This window comes from Macrotis lagotis, chromosome 4 (genome assembly GCF_037893015.1).
Source record: "Macrotis lagotis isolate mMagLag1 chromosome 4, bilby.v1.9.chrom.fasta, whole genome shotgun sequence".
Lineage (NCBI taxonomy): Eukaryota > Metazoa > Chordata > Mammalia > Peramelemorphia > Peramelidae > Macrotis > Macrotis lagotis.
The window spans coordinates 94,913,195-94,932,820 of NC_133661.1; positions in this window are offsets into that span (position 1 = coordinate 94,913,195).

The window sequence follows — 19,626 nt, forward strand, 5'->3', positions numbered from 1 at the left end:
CACCAACATTAAGTACTATTTGCCATAATAGTTTCTATCTTCCATAAATAAAAGTGTGCCTAAAGGTAATATGACAAAATGGAAAGAAAGCTAGGAAACTGAAGATGCGGATTCTAGTCCCAACAATTCATTTAAATTCTTGATGACTTGGTTTCTAAATCAATAATAAATATTCAATAATATTTTAAATGCCTATTATGTGCTAAACTTCTTTAAATTGAAATTTATATGTAACAAAACTATGATATATGGAACATATGAATGAATGAATAATATATCTCATTCCAACTGCTTATTCAAAAATACAAAATAGATTGTGAACATCTTCAATAGGTGGTAATACTTTTCTTAAATTTACTACATTTCTCTGAGAACTTAACTCAATACAGATCAAAAGGTTTTAACTAGATATTTTTGCTCATTGACCATGTTCACTAGATATACAAATCTTATCTGTTGCCAAGATATTTCCAAATATATTTGCAAGGCTATTGATGTCCATTAATGTACTTAAAATAGATTAGAAATACTGACAAATATTTTCATTCAAAGTGTATGATCATTTTCAGATTATTCTCAATACTAGTCATTAACCTTACTCACTACTCTTCTGTAGAACTTTCAGAGTTCTTTGAAAATATAGTTTCATAAATATATACTAAATAACCTTAAAACCTTTATGAATAAATATGAGTTTTTAAGTTTTGTGAATCTGTATGTTAATTCTGGGCCATAAATAAAACATGAAGAAAAAGTCCAGCATGTTGAATATCAGGGGAATAAGAGGAAGAAAAAGAGGGATAATTATCAGTTTAATGTGGGCACATACTTAACCTTAAAGATTTTCTTAAAAATTGATGACATCCTAAGTATATATTACAAGAGGATTCTTTAATTTAAATTGGAGGAAAAAGGTTTTATATTTGAATTACTGCCATTTTTGCAGACTTTAGGTTAAAGGTAATTGTGAGAATTTTTATTTCTCAGGGAACCTGGTTTCTTTCATTTATTTAAATGCTTCTTGTCTCACACATATGTGTTATGGATCTATGACCATGTAATTCCCAGATTGGGATTTGAACTTTCAAAAACCACATAAAGAAAGACTGCTCCTGACTCAACTGACTCTATTTTGCTTTCATCAACTAGTATGGACATAAAGGACAAGAGGAAACATCACTGGTACCAAAAACAATTTCATTTTATTTGTCTCTGGAGTGCTCCAGGATGAAGAGTGTATGAATAGTGGCATCAAAGGTGAAGTTGTATAGCCCCAATGGATACCTAGTGTATATTATAATTTATAGCAGCTCTGCTCCATTCCCTAGGCCCCAGGCTCCTTCCATTTAACACAACATTTCACAGAGTGAAATGGGATGATGAATGACATGATCTCTCAACGGTCATGGCATGGCAACTTCTGAATGAATCTGACATAACAAGGGCACTGAAGGTGTTTCGCAGTCTACCCTCCACAATGGCATGTGTGGAATTAGAAAAGAAGGCAGGAGAAAAGGGGTTTGGTTATGAATTTTTCCCCACAGGCCAAAAAAAGAGTCAACTAGGTTTGTAAATGTCATCTGAGAAGATATCAAGTTTCACCATGCATGTTTTATAACAAACCTGATTTGGTGCTTAGGGCTAATGTATCCCTGAAATACTAATTTTTTTAAAGTCATCTATCGTGGGAACCCTGAACAATTTTATCACTGTGTCTTCCCTTCAAAAGTGCAGAAAGAAGAAATAACATTAAGCATGGCAAGGGCACTGTGCCCAATTTGGAGCATATCAAATTTATTTTGAGAGATCAGACAAGGGTTGAATTATAATAACTGCAATATTAATACCTTACATAATTTCAACCCTAATGCTTCATTGTGGAGGTGATCCTAGACTCTGCGTGGCTATGCCAGTGGGATTGAAGATCTGGCAAGTGTTACCATACTGGAAAGGCTTCAAATATATACTCAGTAATAGATTATCCTCTTTCAAGGGGTAGTCTAGTTAAGTATTATGAGACCATGAGGCTGACTTCTAGGGAAAGAATTCTTTGCTTTGGAATAGCCTCAGTCTATTACAGCTGCCTTCTATTTCTGCAGGAACCATTGGAGAATGTCAGAAGCAGAAGCAGAGTGCTAAGAACAGAGCTTTTGACCACTCAGGAGCCATACCTTAATTATTAGTAAATGTAAACTCCTTTACCACTGGCCAGTGAACTGACATACTAGAGTTTATTAGAGCAACTGAATCATATTAATATTAACACTCTCACAATAAGTGAAATCAGTTAGCACAAGGAAGCGGTTAGTTAAGATGGCTCATAGGTTCTCCTCTGAGAAGACTTGGTTGAATTGTTTTAGTGTATGTACAAAACTGAAAAGAATCATTTCATGGGACACTTGATCATCTTGTATGTTAGTGTTTGTGATGAACCTAAGTAAAAAAGACCTCTATGTAGAGAATTTATAGATTTGTTCCCAAGGATAAGGAAGTAGAGAAATTTTATGATTAAAATAATGAGTTAGCCTTCATTTTAATAGTCAGGAACTTTAGTGAAAAGGGACTCTTAAGAGTAAAAACATGGTGAAAATAGGGTTCAGGATCAAGATACAAGAGAGGGCGAAGACTTATAGACTGAAGTAAAGCTTTATACTTGTTTCTAAAATGGATTTTTCTTCAGGAAGAGATTAGAGTAGTACAAGACAGGAAAAGAAATGGTTACCAATGAGAGAATAGTTTTCAAATCAACTTTTGCTCTATAGTTAGATTCTTTATTTGAATGAATAAAGAAGTAAACCACATTAAATGACTTGATAGAATAAACATAAAATATATGGCAAATAATTAAAACAGTTTAAATAAAAAGTTATTGATGGCCCCAAATGGGAAGTGGATGAATGAACAGACATTAACTTTAACTATTTTTTATGGGATTTATTCCATAAAAAAACATTCCCCCAACAAATGATCAGGCCAACAGAACCTAGAAACAGTTTCAAACCATTTGGTTTTTTTCTCCAGAGAGAAATATTATGGTCAAGGAGGTCACAACTTTGAAAAAAAATTATACAGGATAAGATAGAAGCTTTCTAGCAGAATCACCTGAGAAAATAGAGAGAAGCAGCGGTTAAAAAATGTGTTTGCAGAAGGTTTGTCATGAGAACCAATTAAACCAATGCATCTGTGGATCACTTAAAGGATATTTAAGGATGAAACTCGAGATAATCACTTCAACATTCATTCAGAATTCAATAAGATATTAATACATTGTATTAAGTACTAGATGAAAGAAGTAAGATTTAGTCCCAGCCTTTATGCATTTATATAGAGGGATGATAAGACACATAAATGTATAATGCTCATTAGAAAATGATAAATGCGTAAGAGTACAAAGTGCTATGAGATTAGATGTAGAAGAGATAACATCCAAGATGTTATCAGGAAATATTTTATATAGCAGATAGCATATAAGTTGATCTTTGAAGGCCATATTAAGAGGTAAAGACTGAAGGCATATTCCAGATTTGACAAATGTGAGCAAAGGAACAGAAGCCAAAAAATCCTAGATGAATTTAGGTCATAGCATTTTGTCTGAGTATGATTAAAACATGAGAATCATGGCAGGAAAAAATGTGAAGTAAGACTGGAGGGTGACTATGAACTATATTTTATAGGGCCTTGAATGCCAAGCAAAAGAATCTGACCTTTATTTTTTATGGAAAATGGGGAGTGATAAGATAAAATTGGGGCAAAGTCTCACAAAATAATTAATAAATATAAAGTTTATAGAATTTAGAGCTGGAAGGAAACTCAGATATTATGTAGTCAAACACCATTTTAAAGAGAAGGGAACTAAGGGATTTATCCAAGATCATGCAATAATTCAAAACCTAGGTCTCCTTATTCCAGATTCATTTCATCTCAATGTCCAGAACTAGTGTGGTCTGGTTGTGACATCAGCATGGCATCTGAACTATCACTGTCTTCTATTTTTCTCTTGGTTGATTCCCTTACCTCAACTTGCCTTCACACTCTCATAAGTCTAAGGGTTTTCACATGGTGTGGATGTATGGTCACAACCATTACTACATGGTTATAATTCAAACTCTCTCAGAGATCTGGGGGGAAGTCAGAGAAGGGCTTTGGAGTCACACCTATTACTTACCTTCTGAACTCCTATCAGTATGCTTCCTTATTTAACAATTCCTTCACACTGACACTTTTGACTCTTAAACATGAAGCATTTAGTAAACAATAAGGCAAAAGCAACAATAATCAAAACATTTATTTAATAGAAATCAAAGGCATGAGAAATCAAAATAATAATTTAACCATAAACCTAGGTCAGGAGAGTGGGCACAGACTTACAGAAATCTAGAAGAGAGGTACTTGAATCTAGGGATGAGTCCTGAGATGACTCTACTCTGAGTACCAGTTCTTGATACTCTTAGACTCTTCAAAGAACAGCCTAAACTACTTGGCAAAACCTTGCTTTTTCCTGCTACCTCTTCTCCTTTCAAACCACACAGCTCTCCAGTGTTCAAGGTAATTCCTCTGCTATTCTTGAGCCACTGAATCAGTTTAAAATTATTTTTGTACCTAACCACTCTTGTAGGGTGCTCAGGGAGTGTTGAGCTATTATTCTTTTGTATCAAACAATTTCCAATTTCCTCATATTTGTTCTGAAGTTCTGAAGAATTTTTCCCTTTAAAATGTTTGATTGTGGGGCAGTTAGGTGCCACAGTGGATAGAGCACTGGTCCTGGAGTCAGGAGTACTGGAGTTCAAATCTGGCTTCAGATACCTGATAATTACATAGCCTTGGGCAAGCCACTTAACACCATTGCCTTGCAAAAAAACCTTAAAAAAAGATTCCTGAAGCTAGAGATAGACAGTTCACCAATGAAACTTCTTAATACTATGGTGATCTAGAATTACACATTCAAGCTGACTGCAGTAGAATCTTAATTCCATATGTTAAAATGTTTGATTGTGACAGGGACATGCATCCTTTCAAATAAAGGATATTATGTTTTCTCCAATTAAATTTTAGAAAAGTGGTGTCTCTTCTCCAATAAGGGGAAAGGAATAGGTATATTTCTGGAGCACACTGCAACCTGTGCAAATATTTTGCCATTTGATGCTCAGAACAACCCTAGGAGATAGAAACTATGCCTATTATATATTATATATTATATATTATATATTATATATTATTTTATGCCCATTTTATAGCTGAAGACACTGAACCAAGAGAGTTTAAGTGACTTGTTCAGGGTCACAAAGCTAGTAAGAATTTGAGACTGGATTTGAACTCAGGTCTTCTAACTCCAGGTTCTCTGCTCTATCCAACAAACTGTTTCCAGTAGAAACAACCACCTAACAAAATATATCTGTGTTTCTTCCTTTCAAACCATAGTGGATAGTAAAGGAAAATAGAGTAGTACCACTGAAAGATTTTACCCCTTCAGGATACAAATGATGTAAAGGGGCCAATACTGCCTTTCTCCATTTTGTCAGTTTTTATAGAAGCATTGTCTCTCTCTTCTAATCATTTCACATCATTCCTGAAGTTAAACTAAAGAAACCACTTGGATTGTTTTAAGAAAATTAGGAAACCATTTGTGACTTTTATAGAGATTACACAATATTCTTTCATTCATACATTCAGTACATTTTTTATTGATTGCCACATACAAGACACTGTACTAAACATTGTGGGGAATTTGAAAATGCATAATAAGTGAAGGAGTTTATAATTCAGAATCATAAGCAAAATAAAGAATAAAATATCAACCAAAATTTAAAGTTAAAATGAACTTTAATAAATAGACTTTTGAATTTAGTTGTGAATGATTTTGATATTATAAAATGTTTTATTAGTGTTCTTAAAAACATCACAATGCCTTATGGTGGGATCCATTATCAATGGGGAAAAAACCTCAATTATATGATCCTGTAACATTATGATTTGATAGTAAAGCAGATAACAAAATAGATGAAAAAATCAGAGAAATCATAATTAGGATAAAAGTAGAACCCTTTGCTCTCCTTAAGGATGTGTGTGTGTGTTTGTGTGTGTGTGTGTGTGTGTGTGTGTGTTGAATATATATGTATATATATATTCATATAGATATGCATTTATAAAGATATATATACATATACATATCCAATTATATGATATATATGCAAAATATCTATATAAATGCATGTTTAATTTATTGTCTAGAAGATTAAATAAAAATAAAGTATTTATCTAAAAGGATTGTTGCAGAATCAAATGTAAGTGTATATTTTTAATCCTTTACTTTTATAAGCCAAAAGAATAAATAACAAAAACTTCAAAAGAATGTATCACTCAATTACATGAAGTAAATTAATTGCTCTATCTATTTTTATCAAGGATATGATATGGGACCAATCACTGACACTACCTTCTTACATTCTTTGACTTTTTGATCCTACTGCAACTTCCTATATAAAATGTAAACCTTGTAAACGGTGCATTCTTCTCCATCCCTATATACTTGTTTAACCTATACTCATAAAGTGAAGGTTAGGGTTGTTTAATTGCCTACCTGATTAACAACTTCCTGGACTAGCTTTTGCTTTTTAAGAAAGATTTTATTTATTTTGAGTTTTATAATTCCTTCCCCCCCATTCTTGCTTCCCTCCTTCTTCCATGGACTAGCTTTTTAAGTGCATAATATTCAGGGGGTTTTTGTGTTTGTATATGTCTTGGTATGGTATATAGGTCACAGAATCATATAATGTCAGAGGTGGAGCAACCTTATGGTCCATTTAGTTCAAATATATGTAATTCCTGGCCCCAAACCTACTGTTAAATATCTCTCCTTATTGATGTAGATGAAGTCCCTGACCTGAATGAAAGGCAGAGAGAATGAGTTCCAGAGTCTTCCAGGAGAGACTCTCTTCTGGCAATTCTGACTTCCAATTTTAAGAAAGAAGATGGAAGACACCAACTTCCTTTCGGTTACTGAAGGTAGAGGCTAAGAAGACATGGAAGGAGTTGTCAGTCTCCATCTCCAGTTTGCTCTTTAGACAGTGTAGGGAGTTTAGTCTGATGTCATGAAGATTAGGATTCAAATTCCTCCTTATTACTCTCCTGACTACATTCCTCTGGGATATTTTTTATTTCTCCATGATACCCCAGTAAGCTCTTTATTGGGAAAACCTCATCATCCTGCAAGACCCTATCAGGCTGGATACTTTACTTCTTCGTCACCCTCTGCCCTTCTGAAGAGTGAAGCCATAAAGTCCAAAAATCTCCATTTAAGGAGGAACTCAGATTAAAACATTTCTTTGTTTCTCAACTGACTGCATTACTCTGGGAATCTCCAACTTCTCACCTTGCCACAATCTTTTCAATTTCCTTTTGAACTTGGTCTTTTTCCTATTGGCTTGTAAATTCCTTGAAGGAATCTTTTTGCCATAATTTGCATTCCCAGCATTGAGAACATTGATTAGCACTGAGAATTACTGAGAATTGCTTAATCAATATTTATTTTTGTTGACTGATTTCAGATATTTACCAGCTATGTGATTCTAGGCAAGTGATTTAACTTCTCTCTTCATCTGAATCCTCATCTGTAAAATGGGGATAATAATACCTAACCTCACAGCATTATTGTGAGGATCAAATGGGATAGTGGATGTAAAATGCTTTATAAAAATTAAAATGCTATTGTAAATGTCAGCTATTATTATTATTACTTACATGGTTTTCTCAATTATCAAGAATTGAATTTCTTCAAAGGTTATGGGAAAGACATAATCTTATATAACCTTTACAATTTAATTTTGCCTAATTTTTCTGCCTCATTTATTATAGGAAACATGCTACTAGAAACTTAGGGTTTTAACTCATACAGCCATTGTTACATTGCCAGAAATCTATTTTGGTTCTTTAGTGGAAACCAAATCAAATTGTAATTCAACAGTGAATCACTAGAGTTGTAAAGTTATGTAGTCATAGAATCCTAGAACTAGAAATCAATCTAACATTTCATCTTGTTTTTGCCATCTCTACAGAATCCTAGAAAAGTAGTTTTCTAGCCTTTATACAATGCCTCCATTATTACCTTATAAAACAATCTATTCCATTTTTGAACAATGCTAATTGACAATAATTCTTTTCATGAATGTATCTAAAATCATTCTTCTATCTTTCATAGAAAGGAAGTGATAGATAAGACCCACATATATCTATCTATTGCATGTGTTTAATAGATGACAATTCTTGTTATTTCTATCCTTAAAATAGCTTATGGGGGAGGGGGAGAAAGGAAGAATGAAGTAACACTTTTTTACCTTTGATTGAGAAAGGAGAAGGAAATTCTGTAAGAGAAAAATTGATGTTTTTCTATGTCCATTAATAATAGCTTAATTATTTGTGAGACTAATTAGAATCACTATATTAAATACTGAATCAAAATACATTAATAATATAAATAATAATAAAATTATATCCATAATTGAATCTCGATGTCTAAGGAAGCAAGATGTATTTTACGACATGACATTTCCCCTTTCTTCCCCAGCACCTTTTTACCAATGTTAAATAATAACCAATAACATCACCAATTAACAGAATTCCCTCTGAATCACACCCCATCCTTCCCAGTTCTTAATAATAAAGGTGAAATCTATTCTTAATAGAAGAAGGGCTTAAACCATATCGATTCAAGTTAGATACAGGCAAAAATATGTCCCTGTTGCTGAAAATAAATGCCCCAAGAGGGGGTGGACAGAGATGGTACTCAAGTTCATAAAATCAGTTTTCAAATGTGAATAGTCTACCTCCCTTGTGCAACTCATTGAAGTACAGAAATCATCCAATATAATCTTGATTCTGGAGGGAAAAAAAGGATACATTTCAACCCTGATAAAGGGACGAACATTGATTTCCCCATATCCTTCCTTGGTTCCAGAATCTTCACCTTTAGAATCTCAGCACTTCCCTCTAGAAGCATTGCTCTGACCTCAGGGTGGTTAGGCAGTATCTCAGGGATCAAATTGTCCCAGAATTTTCTCTGTCAATCAATTAATCAATCAACAAGAATTGGTATATTCATTTCTGTGTTGTTTTAAATAAGACTTTCCCAAGGGTCTGCACTGATAATGTTGGTCCTTTTCCTTGAAAGTCTCCCAAACAATTTATTTGAAATCAATGATATTTAGGCCTCACCTCTATAAGGGCAGAGATGGTCATTTCACAAAAGAGAGCTTGGCTCTTTGATATCTTCAGAGATGCCATGTATGTAGACTTTTCTGATATAAAATCTTTATGTTACATTTTGGATTTGTGTTATATTTTGGATGTCTCTTAATTTTTGAAGAGATTTTTAAATGTCAATTGTTCTTTCTCTTGAATTGTTCTAAAAAAATCTTAATTCAACTGATTTTTTTAAAACCTGGCAACATGCAAACCAAATTTTAACTCCTCCTTTAACTCCTTAGGAGTAAGAACTGAATTTGTGACTTTACTTGTAATGGGGACCCCTTAGTGAAGAAAACACCTCAACCATGATGATGAACATTTGAAGAGTTGCCTATTGAAATGAAAAAAAATTAAATGCTTTGTCCAAGATCACATGATGGTGTGTGTATGTCAAAAGCAAGACTTGAACCCAAGACTGCCTCGCTCCAAGACCTATCCATTATGCCAGACTGTCTTGCTTCCTTCTCTTCATATGAGATGAAAATGGGAATTTGCTTTTTCTGCAGAAATATATAATTTTCAGGGAGTTGGTCTTAAAAAAACAACAACAAATTTTTGGCAATGGTTTGCCTTGAAGCATTCTTTTCTTTTTTTTCCTGCTAATAAATAAATGCTGTGCTTCTCTTGAAAGGCATAGGAATCTATTCTGCCTCCCAAGCCTTTCCTTCTAACTATGGCATATTAAGCTAAACATGGTGGTTAACAGCTTAAGTTAATTCTGCCATGTGTAGGACTTACATAAATTCATGGACTTTATTACAAACTCAGCTGCAGTGTAAATTATTGGGTAAACTGTTTTCATCTCAAACACTTTCAAAATCCACAACAAAAATAGTAGGCCAGCTGCCCACACTACAAGGAGAGACCCTCATTAGATGTCATTTGCATCCTATTAACCACTGAGCTGTGGGTCATTCACTGCCTGTCAAGCATTCAACTCATTCTTTTTGTGTTAATTAGCAGAGAAATAAGGAGTTAATGAAGATCTTATGATCTGTGATGATTCATCTGTGTTGTTTCAGATGAATCCCTGCTCTCTGACCACTCCACTGAGCCCCTAGTTGCTGAATAACAGAGAAATAGATGGGAGGGAGCTTTTCCGAGGCCCTGAGAGTGGTGTTCTCAAGGGGCCTTTTGCATGGTGGGCTTTGTTAGCTCAAGATTAGAAGGAGTTAATTGCTTCAAGATTGCTGGGAGATTAGGTTACTGGGTGTGTTGTATCTATGTAAGCATATGTCAGGGGTAGTTAGAAGATAGAAGATGCTTATTTTAATAAACTTATGAAAGGAAGAATTAATTTGTCATTACATTGGGAATCTTACTTTATTAACTTAATTTGAAAATGTAAAGCTGTCTGAAACACTGGTTTTCACTCACTTTCCTTCTGAATATGGATGAATCTTAGATTATTCCAATGTGCAACACTGTTGGTTCAGGGCTCTTTCTGGGAATTTTCACTCAATTTTGGAGGTGACCTCTCACTTTGGGCAAGTGAAACAACAGTAGCAGCTTTAGTAGTTGTTCTGTTGGGTATGACTTGGTCTTGCAAAGAATACATTTCAACCCTGATAAAGGGATGACCATTGATTTCCCCATATCCTTCCTTGGTCCAGAATCTTTACCATTAGAATCTCAGCACCTGCCTCTAGAAGCACAGCTCTGATCTCAGGGTGGTTAGGCAGTATCTCAGGGACCAAAATGTCACAGAATCCTGTGTCAATCAATTAATCAATCAACAAGAATTCATTAAGAATCTACTATGTTGCAGTCTCTGTGTAGACTCTTGAGATACAAAGACAAATAAATTGCATCTTGTGTTTCTTTGCCTAATTTGTTCCCTTCATCTAGGACTACTGGCTATGAGATATTGCCTAAGTTCTAACAAACACTGTAAACAATTTAATATACTTTGTATTCCTCAGGTTCCAAAATGTTCTTTTATTTCTCTCTTCTATGCTTTTGCTCATGTTGTTTGAAGTCTCCCGTGTCTTTTAAGATACAGTTGAAAAATCCTGTTTGAAGCTCTCCCTGATCAACATATCTGGATGCAATGTTCCACCCTTAGAACTGTAATTCTTTTTTCGCACCACTTAGGAAAACTCATAATTATTTCTATCTATCTATCTATCTATCTATCTATCTATCATCTATCATCTATCTATTTATTTATTTAGTTCTTGCAAGGCAAATGGGGTTAAGTGACTTGCCCAAGGCCACACAGCTAGGTAATTATTAAGTGTCTGAGGTCGGATTTGAACTCAGGTACTCCTGACTCCAGAGCCAGTGCTCTAGCCACTGCACCACCTAACTGCCCAACTCATAATTATTTCTGTTCATACCTCTCTATCCTCCTCCCATCTCTAGTAGTTTGAAATAAATGTGTGTTGCTCAATACAGAGAAAATTAAGATTTGCAATTGGGGGGGCATAGTTTCCTCACCTGGGAGTCCTACATACCATTGAAATCATAGATCCTTCCCTATCTCTATCATAAGATTTTCTTTATATTTACCTTATTGTCCATGTATTTCATTCTCTAGTAGAATGGTAGGCTAGTTGAGGACAAGGACTGTCTCATCCGCCCCCCCCCCCCCTTCTATCCCTAGTACCTACCACGGAGCTATGTATATAAATGGCATTTGATTTGTTTAATGAATTGAGAGAAGGAAGGGAAGGAAGAATTTTTTTAGCATCTACTAGGTGCTAGGTGTTTTACAAATATCTCATTTGAACTTCACAATAACCCTGGGAGGTAGGTATTATTTTTATCCCTATTTTACAAATGAGAAAACTAAAGCAAAGGTGAAACGACTTGTCCAGGGTCACACAAGTAGTAAGTATCTGGGACCAGATTTGAACTTAATACTAACCTGATTTCAGGGCCAGTGTGCTTACCTCCATTGTCTCTATGGATGAAATAGAATATTTTATCGCTTTAACAAACCCCTCAAGAGCAAAGACTAGATCTTACAAATATTCCTCCAAATATGAAATACTCTCTCCTGTCACTGCTACCACTTGGAAATGTTGGGTCTTTCAAAGTTCAGTTCATTTGAAGTATCCTAAACAGAGAATTTCCTTATTTCCTCCCCCCCCCAAGTTATGAATAATCTACATCTCCCACATTACGTTTTATTTAATTTATATGTGCATGTTGTTTTCCCTCCAAAAGGTTATATGTTCCTCCAGGAAGAGACTATTTTGATTTTGATTTGAAATATTTTTTAGAACCTGTGATTTCACTGGTAGATGAGCTCCTGAGGAGCAAACTTACTCTATAATTCAGATCTTCCATTTGTAAGATTTAAGAGTTACCTGGAGAACCCACATGTCAAAGAACTTGCTTGCTTATGCAACTAGTATGTAGTCAAAGGCAGGACTTGAATCCAACTAATTTCATATCATGCTGCTTTTCACATAGTAAACCCTTAAATGCTTGTTGAATTGAATTGTAACTGAATTCCAAACCCATGACTTTGTACAGCAACTATTATTCAATAAATATATGTTGAATGAATGGAGTGAACTTGGGCACATCATAGAAGGGAGAAGATCATTTATTTTCCTTGACAATATTCTACTAGAGTTCAATAAATAAAATGCCATACTGCTTCTTGAAAAGATTGACCTATGAACATAATAAATAACCTGTGACTTCAGTCCCCCCACACAAGGAAGGAACCCTATACTTTTAAAACTGTGTGTGTGTGTGTGTGTGTGTGTGTGTGTGAGAAATACATACATGTGTGCCTACTTTTTCAATTCTACCCTGTTTGCACAGTAGTCAAAGATATCTAATAGCTTTATAATAAAGTTGGGTAGATGATGTGATTTATTTGACAAATTAAGATATCTTTAGGTTGAGAAATAGAATTGGACTGATGGCTAAGATGTTTGATTTTAATCCCAATTCTGCTATTAGCAAGCTGTGTGACAGGGAAATAATTTTGTCTCTTTGGGTCTCAGTTTCCTCATCTGTAGAGTGAAGAAGTTAAAATCAGTGCTTTGAAAGTTTCCTTCCAACTTTGCCATTCTATGGTTCTCAAACATTCCATTTCTTAGGGGAAAAAATCTATTGGAATTATAGATGATACAGCCTGGACAACAATGACTTTGGTCTCCTATTTTGAAATCCTGTTAGCACCTGAACATTACCCTTTCCTGAGCTGACATTAAGAGGCACTGAAAGGAAAACTAGTAAAACTCTAAAAAACCAAGATGGATCATATTTACACTCTGATTTTCAAAAGAGTCTGACTGCTTATAAAGGAAAAAAACATACCATAGAGGAGGTTCCATAATTATAATGTCTATAGGGTCCTCCAGGATAATGTCAAACTTTGTTGTTATTTTTTCACTAGGCAAAGTAATTCAAACTCTCTGGACTTTCTCCTTCCAGCACATTTAGCTTATCAAGTCAGATGGAGAGAACCCATAGATAACAAATAGCATACCCTGAAAAAAAATAGCTATTGAACCAACTACTTTATAAAACATAAAATGAAATAAGCAAAGAAATGGCCAACAATTCAACTTTATTTTAAACTTGTAAAGAATATCCTTATTTTATTGTGAGAATCCAGTCAAGTTGTGTCAATCTCATTCATTCTCAGTGTTGATTGGGATTCAGCTAGAACTTGTCTCCATATTTATAACAATATTATTCAGATGTAATTCGGACTAATTTAGGTCACAGAATAATAACTTCAGCACTAGAAGGGATCTTTTCTTTTTACAAGTGATAAAACTGAGATCAAAAAGTGACTTGACTTACCCAAAGATATAGGTCCAAGGAAGATTTATGATATTGAGATTTGACCAATATTTCAGATGTGCACATAAATAATATATAAGGCTTAGTCTCAGAGTCAGAAAATCTTGCCTCTTACACATACTTATTATTAAGAGATGGACTAGTCAAATAATTTCTCAAGCAACTCTCTAAGACTAAGATAACTCTAAGACAAATGAATTTCTAATCTACATCAATGGAGGGAATTTCTATATTGACTTCTCTACACTGCTAAAATCACATCTGAATAAAAAATGACAAAGGTTATAAATTTAATTCAACTCTATATAGTCTTATATGAGTAATTTTATTTAGCAAGTTTCCTTCTAAATTGGCAGACCTTGGGAGGCTTTAATATATTTAAAAGTTGATAGAAGTTTACAAAGTCAAAGTAGCCCAAGAGAGCAAAGAAATGAAGGTCAGAATGATAGTCATATTTGGAGTCATGGGTTCAAATGTTGCTTAGTTATTTCCTAGCTGTGTGATCTTGGGCCTTGATTTCCTTGTTTGTAAAAGAAAGGGTTGATTTTATGGCTTTGAAGACTCTTCCAGATCTTTATCTATAATCCTATGATGTTATGAATGAGACTTCAGATTTGTTTACTTGTCCATCTATCTCTTTTTTTGAAGTTGGTTGGAAGAATATCACAGATCCTATTGCCTGAAATTTCATAACCCTTGAGAATACTAAGTATTTAGTAATGGAGAATTGACTTTGTCTTGCTGCCTCACATTAACATTATTTTAAAAGATTCCAATTATCTCTTTACCTTGTAGGCATGAGGTTAGAGGAAGCATGATGAGCTAATAGGAGCTCTCTGCATAGCTGAATCAACTGGATGGAAAATTAAGAAGAATATGCCTGCAGTTCATAAACTGAAGGAGTTTAGCTAAAGCTCTAAGAGAGAAAAATATTGGACCGATATTTGCAAGTGAACTGATGTGAAGAGTGAATATAGAAACACTAAACTTCTTACATTTGAGTTAGGGTATGGGTTTCATTGCAATTAAAATGCTTCCAACACATTTTAATTGCTTTTCAATACAATAAGAGTTTTCTTGCATAGGTTCAAGCTGGTGATTCATTGATATGAAAAGAACAACAAAATAATCATTAGCGAGTAGGGAGTGAGGGGGCTGAGTTGGTGTAAAATGTTATTTATGATAATAGGCTGAATGCACGGAAAGGGACCATCTCCCCAAACATCGTTTATTTCCACATCTCCTGACCTTTGCTGTGAGAAGCAGAGTCATGAATCAGTTATGAACGGCCATCACTAAACAATGAAAATAAATGATGCATGAATTTATTTGTACATCTGGATAATAATGCTATAAATATGGAGGCAAGTTCTGACTGAATCCCAATCAACTCTTGGAATGAACTGGGATTTGACACAACTTGACTGAAATCTTTCAGTGAAATAAGAATGTTCTTTGCAGGGTTTTTTTAAAAAGTATTGTTGGCCATATCTTTGTTTAATTCACTTAATGCTTTATATGAGTCGGTTCAACAACTATTTTTCTAGGATGTACCATTATTGATGTACATTTTCTTTGGATTCTCTCCACAATTTGTAACAGATGGCTTGTCATACATTTACTCCCTAAGTAGCAATAGTGATGTTAAAAATGTATATGTATATGATATATATGTTACATCTAATAACAGTAATCATAGAATTACGGTAATGGAAACACACACACATTATAGTTGTTTCTTTGTAAAAATTATTATTAATTTATTATGGGGATGGGACCAACTTTATAATTTCATTCATGTGAGGAACTCCTAAACTAAAAATTTCCTCCAAAGATAGTTTCTTTTTAAATTCTAAGTTTACTAAGCATCACTTTAAACAAATAATAAAATATAAAATTAGGAATGAAATCTTACATATGATCCTAGGCAATTAACAAATTAGAATAAAAAATACAAACACAAAAATCCCAAACAAACAAATATTATGTTTGCTAAAGTATTATGCCTCTCAAGTCTTCTTCTTTGTTAATATGAATTAGAGTCAATATGTTCAGTGTAGTTTTGCATCACTTTCCATATATTTTTCCTTCTTTGTACTTTTCATCTTTGTTAGTAGCTGAGCTGAGATTAAACCCAAATCTCTATCAGTCCAACTCTAGTTCTCAATCCAAAGATATCATTATCTTCCAAAAGATATCATACCATCTACCCAAGTTTATTATAAAGCAACTAGATATTTCCACCTTGCTATCTATTCATCAAAGCTAATAGGTCATTTGAAATAATATTAGTTTTGCATAATTTTCCATACATTTTATCTTCTTTGTATTTATCATCTTTATATTGTTGAATTACAGGTCTGAAGACTGGAAAGGAATCTCATCAGTCATCTAGTCCTTGCTTACCCTGCAAAGGATCTATACTAGAAGACAGCCAACAATTGTTCATTTCACCTGTTCATGAAAACCTCCAATGAGGAGGAAAATATAATAAAGCTCAATACTGGCCAAGGCAAGGGAGCATGTATTTTTGAGTTAATCTCAGTTATAATCTTATCTTATTCTAAAAAGTAGAAGGATTTGGAATGGCACAGTCTCATTCAATTCCCATTCACCCTTGAACTATACATTCTGATCTAAAACTTCCTATCTCCTCTCCCCAAGAATAACTGTAAGGGCTTATTCATTGATGTTTAATTTGAGATGCTTCTAAAATATTGAGTAATAACCTTGGAGATCTAGGGGAAAAAACCCTCACTAGTTGTCATCAAATTTACTTTCTATTTCTAAGCAATTCACATCTGAACTGGCCATTTAAAAGTCTTGAAGAAAAACTATCTTGCACCTTCAGTAATCTTTTTCTAGGAGCAGCTAGACTTTGAAATAGGAAGATTTGAATTTAAATTTGGCCTCAAATACTTAATAACTATCAAGACATTTAACCTGGCTTGCCTCAGTTTCTTCAACTGCAAAATGAGCTAGAAAAGAAAATGGCCAACCACTGCAGTATCATTGCTAAGAACATGCCAAATGGAGTCATGAAAGGTCAAATATAACAGGCCAATAGCAATCTGTTTCAAGGTTTAATGAGTCATGGCAATAATTGTTTCTTTATATAAAATTTTAGTCCTTTATGATAAAAGTTTGTGGTTTATTTGTTATAAATTATGCTAGAAGACTTTGCTATTTATCATTATTGGAGTCATAACTAACTAGGAAGACCAGGATTTTGACCCAGGACATCAAAATTTAGAAGATGAAACAACTAATATAAATAACTAATTTTCCCTGTCACTTAACTGAATTTCTGTGGATTACTTCCTTTATTTTTGCATAATAGATTGCACACAGAGTCACTAACACAAAACCTTTTCCATGTTTAATTAGTTCAATGTCTCATTGTGGCCAACTATCTCTATTAGATTTTGAAGTCTAGAATGGAACTTAGGCCTGAAAATATCAAGGCTCTGTTGTGGACACCTACTCAACTTATGAATTCACTTATCATATAGTAGCAATAAAGCCTGGAATTCTTTGTCAGTGCATAAAATTTTGTTCTGATAAGCATATTTCCTTGCTTTAGTCTATTCTTTTTCCATGAACAGCTCTTTAATTCATCAAGATCATTTTGAATTTTAGTCCTGCTTGCCTTGAGAGCTAATCCTCATTGTTAACCAATAATAACTATGTATACCTTTTATAATCCAAGTGATAAAAATCTCAACTAAAACCAGGTTTTTTTAAAAAAGTAACTTAATTTATTTTATATAACTCCCTCTTAAGAGGACATTTAGAATTGAATTTGGTTCATTTTGCATTCAACCCTGCAGAAGCATGGTTGAATCTTAGTCTCAGTTTAAATATATATATATATATGTATATATATATATATATATATATATATATACATATATATATATATGTTTCTCAAGAGACAGAATCAAAAAGTCTTTCATAGGTTAAAATATGATAGATATAATAATCCCTCAGATCTACTGGCTTTATCATTTTTATGAATGAATAATATCCTTAAATGTACATTTCAGAAAACAGAAGTATGGCTTAATCCCTAACACCAGTATCCATTTTAGTCAACATGGCCATTTATCACTTTCTCTTTTACTTTCTTTTTACCTTCTATTCCCATTCCCTGCCCTATTAAATTGATTACTTGAACAAGGACTTGATTGATGCCCAACATCCTTTACCAAAAGGGACCCAAATTCAGTCTCCTTTTTGAGTAATATGCCAAAAACTGGTAACAAATATTCTAGATTTGGGGGTAGAGAACCTTAATATTCATGATGACTGACTGGCATTGTCATGAATTCATAATGAGGACAATACTATCAAAGAGGGATCAAGTCCAAAGCCCTTAGATCTCTATGAAATACAGTATTCTGTTTACACACTGTAACCTCATCTTTCTAAAGAGAACTCAAATGGGAGGTTTAGTTTTCTCATTGCAGCTGCACCCAGAGTCCTTGGTCTTCTGGTCTCCTGACAGCAAAATGACCTGAGCAACTGGAAGGAGCTGGTTACTATAGGAGAGAGGAGGAAAAGTTGAAAATGGACAAAGAGAGACAAGACCAAATCTACCAGCCAAAAGACAAAAGTTTTCAATAATGCCAGATTGTCAAGATTTCTATGAACTTGGTGGCATATAAAACAAGCCATAAAAAATAATTTTCATTCTCTGATTATATATGTCAGATCCCCAAATAACACAATCATGTTATTTTGCTAAAGATATCCTGATGGTGGATCTGTAGATGATTTACATAAATGAATCATTTGCATAAATTAAATTAACAAGTATAAATATGTGCTTATAAAATGCTGATACTACTTACTACCCTCATAAAAATAAATTATGAGGGATGACATATGATAGGACATGCGGTTTCTGGGTAATCATTGCATGCCCCTGAAGCATGTTTGGCATTTTGTTGCCAAGAGAAGAGGGGAGTTTAACTCAAATGAATGCATTCCTGAGAATGCTATTCTGCATGGTAAGTTGTAGAAATGACTTATGAAAGAGGAAGCCATATGCTAAAATGTTGGAAGCAAGACCACTGGTCTATTAAAGGCACTTTGTTCAAAGGAAACACATGACCTGGGGGAGGGGAGTCTCATAAATACCTTTGCCATTCATTTACCACCACACTGATGCTTTCTTTTTTTCAGCATGTGGACCACTTGTGTGAGAGAAAGCACAAGTCTCTCAGAAACCTACCCCAACTAGTCCAGTGATCATTTTACAGGAGAGGAAAAGTAGAAATACAAATAAATAGAAAACCACACTTAATAAGAAAATGTCAAACCTGATTTAATGGACAAATTGGTATTGCTTTGGGTGACATTGCAATGAGAGATGCTATAATCATGAAATTATGCGAAGAAAGAAAAATAAAGGCTAACATTATAAATATAGATTTCTGGAGAATCCTCATGAACAAGCAATGGGGGATATTGGATGGGCAAAACACCAGCATCTGTCAATTAAAGGTCAATTTTTGAACGAAAAGACAAATGTAAGTCATTGAACAGTGAAAAAAAGTTTGCTTTGCTCCAAACACAACAAAGATATACAACTCCACACCTGGTCTCCAT